Source organism: Macrobrachium nipponense, chromosome 24 (genome assembly GCF_015104395.2).
Source record: "Macrobrachium nipponense isolate FS-2020 chromosome 24, ASM1510439v2, whole genome shotgun sequence".
NCBI classification, from domain to species: Eukaryota; Metazoa; Arthropoda; class Malacostraca; order Decapoda; family Palaemonidae; genus Macrobrachium; species Macrobrachium nipponense.
The window spans coordinates 44,432,353-44,436,152 of record NC_061091.1 but is presented as its reverse complement, the minus strand read 5'-3'; positions in this window follow the sequence as shown (position 1 = coordinate 44,436,152).

The window sequence follows — 3,800 nt, the reverse complement described above, 5'->3', positions numbered from 1 at the left end:
ATATATATATATATATATATATATATATATATATATATATATTATATATATATATATATATATATCACATAGTGTCTGTATCACACTCCTATAAGTCAAATGCAAGTCAAGTTTGAGTAATATTCAGTAGTTGGTTTTGGTAGCTGACCGAGCTAATGTAAGTGTTTACATAATAAAAATATGGAATGTTAGTCCATATATATAAAAGACTAAAACTAAAGAGGTCAACCAGATTGCTTGCAGGAATGTGATCAGACTAGAGACGCTAAAGATGACGGGATATACAATAAAAGTAGGCTAAGATAACATGCCGTCACCTGTAGTCATTCATTTGTTTATAAACTCTAGTCCAAGCTCCCCCTGCTTGAGACAACTACCGCGACCTATAATTCAAACGGCCTACATGATCTGTAGCGTGTCTCATTTTGATTGTGTGTTTCGTATGAACTATGTCATCTGATTGTATGTTCATATGTTCGAGCTACTATCTGCTTCCTTCATAACTTGTAACAGAGATGGTAGACGAGCAGAAGAGAGTTAGCTATCGTCATTAGAAGACCTGTATCTCTTTACCTAAGCTTTATCATGTAGAGAGAATAGAATTAGCCATCATCATTGGCAGAAGCGATCAAGCTATCGTCATTAGAAGACTTGTACAATCATACCTGATCTTCACCATGTAAATTCAGAGAATATAAGTATTTTGTACTTCGTGGTTTCTACTAGATCCTCACCTAATCACCGAATCATCATGAGTTTAACACATCGTCGTCCTAACCAAAGAAGATAATACCGACTTCGTAAGTGATCTACAAACCCCAAGACACTCCATTGAATATGGAAGTGCAATACCAACCGACTTAGCGTAAGATTATCGCAAGTCTAACATTACCTCATAGGGCGCCTTATTATACAAGGTAACAGCCCTAAAAGTGGTGGCAGAGGACCAGAAGAACTCTACAACTTCTCCGAAGAAAAACCAGAATAATGAAGTATCATATAAGAACTCTTCAACGACGACGAAAGCAACAGATTCTTCAAGCAACTTAGTCTCATCGTTTAGTGAAATAATTCAAGAAACAAACCCGACGTGTCCTTTTTCCTACGGCAACGCAAGCTTCGTCTCTCATTAGAATCATTCAAGAAAACATCGTTAGTGAGCGTTACCGGCACTTCAAGAAACAAACCGAACGCGTCTGCAGCATCGGATCTTCAAGGGTCGAATCATCGAAACAACGCGCACGGGGAAAACTCAGCCCAAACCAGGGTTCATCCCGCTAAGAGGAGGCCAAGGGCACATCGTTATCGGAACACCGTGACTTCCCACAAAAGCAAGCTAAGTACAATTTTTTTATTCATTTGGAGTAACTGAGTGTTTCCTTTGCAGGTCGAATTCGTTATTCCTGTGGCTGAAGTTACGAGACATTCTTAATCTTACTTTTTTACAGAAATTATCTACATCATTGAGATTTCGCTACTTCGAGTTTTTATCTTTGAGTGTCTGTTTCCAGAAGTTCTACTGAAATATCATAATCATATACTATGTTAATTTTATCATTTTGGGTGATTATTAATCCCTTACGTAACAAATCATATTAAACAGTGAATATGCGTTTACGCATTGGACGTCTGTATTTATACAGATGCATGGATAGGGTCGTTAGGCACCGTAGTGATTAGAAAACACACAAAAACAAGTGGAACCCCGTACAAATCTAGATAATCAGAGGTAACACTATTTCGGGTCATGACAATAAATGCTCCTTTGCAAGTCCCGATCGCAGTTTTAGCCTTGAGTTTTTTGAGTTATATAAAAAATCGAACCTCAATGACTCAACTTAACTTTAAAAATACGGCTGGATTGCAAGGAATAACATGCCTATAAAAAACTTTCATCAGGCTAAATGCACTGACCAGGATCCCTCACTATTTCAAATTTTAGCAAAGAATTAAGTACAAACAGGTAATATTGAATGCAGTAGAGATAACTTGTCTTAATAGTAATCGCTCAGTTCCTAATAGTTCGTCATTCATTGCTTTATACGTAACCAGCACCATAATGCTAAAAACACACAATACGTTGCCGATGGTAATAAAGAGAAGGATCCTAATTATTACAAAAAAGAAATAGAAACAGTAGCCCTTTCAGAATCAAACAAGCAAACTCGGTTACTGTGTCACCTAGTCAAGCGGTCAAGGTTAGTTAAATCTGCCGAGTTTTCAAAGCAAAGCAAATTCCACACAATAAGCAACTCTAGCAGAGTGGGGTGGGGAAAAGCGATGTTGGATCATACAATTGCCAAATACCTTTTTGAATTAAAAAGGAATTTTCCTTATGACAGCACAATGACCGTATCAAGTAATCAGAGCAGGTTCTCGTTTCTTTTTAATACATAAGTTATTATAAGTAGTGGTGGATTAAGCCCAACTGTACGCGCCGTAAAAATTAGAATATCTAGTTTTATTTCTTTAGTACACGTAATATCCTGTATTTACGGACTCACCGACTGTTGATCGAACTTCCCTAATGAGAAGTCCGGATAAGCGAGCGCTTATCTATAGTTATAAAAAACATTGATCTGTATGCAGTGTAATTGTAAGATCCATCTAGGGGTATACAAAATATTATCTTACATCCTGCAAAATAAGGCGTGTTTATCAAAGGAAAATCTTATAAACCTTCAAACATATTAAAATCAGTTTGAACCAAAAAAAGAGACAATTAATCAAATAATAACTTATATAAAGGAACTATACATTTGTCTCATAAATCGTAACATTGTTCAAATGACCCAACAGAATTCTCCCACAACCGCAGTCGTAGTTTGCACGCAAAATCTGGAGAAGCATGCACCCTCGAATGTCTTAGTGCGTGTAAAGAGACTTTGCTGGGAAATGAAATTTTAATCCTTCCCGACACTGAAATATAACGATTTCCGCGAACAAAGCCCTATACACGGTTGACTCGTAGCAACAAGTTAAATCTAGTGATCCACAAACGTATACATATCGTGGATACGGAAGTTATAAATATCGCATTTTTTATTGTTGCTAATTTTTAATCACGCCCAATCAGTCGTAGATGAATCTCCCTTATACTCTATCTAAGTAATATCCTTAAAGTCATTCAAGCAGAGTGATTCAGCAGAAACTTTTTTATCTTTATCTGAATACCAGGAAGTTTCTCCACTAGCGAGTGATCTCTGGGGAAAAAAACGGATGTAATTTAACACAAAATACGGTCTAAGGACAAACATAAAGCTATATACGTACCTTCGTATAGACTCTCAATGCAATTTCAAAATAGAGATAAATGACGAAGTTGAAATATGTTAGTAATAGGAGCCATTAGGAAATCAAATAGCCCATATAATTTTCCCTCAAAACGTCATGCCATAAAAGATCGGACTTGGCGTATCTGCGTAGGATTTTCTGTCGCTTAAAACAAGGAAACGACTCCCGATAGTTTCCAGTGCCATGTACCGACGACATCTTATCTCTGTTAGGTTAGAATAAATTTTTCACCAGCTTGGACTTACTTAAAAGCTTTTACCTGATACCATTACCTAAGTGATTGTACCTCATACACTGTTTTTCAGCACACTCAGGGGACATTATCAATTTTTACGTATGCCTCCGGCTTTACGTTGCGCCCCAATTACAATATAGTGTTGGAGAACTTTTAGGGGATACCCAACATGCCTAATGGTTGGTCTTGTAATCTTTTCTAATACCTTAGAAGTACGATTCACATAAACTAGAGCTAGTGCTACAGAGACAAAGACAAATAATCTCAGAGT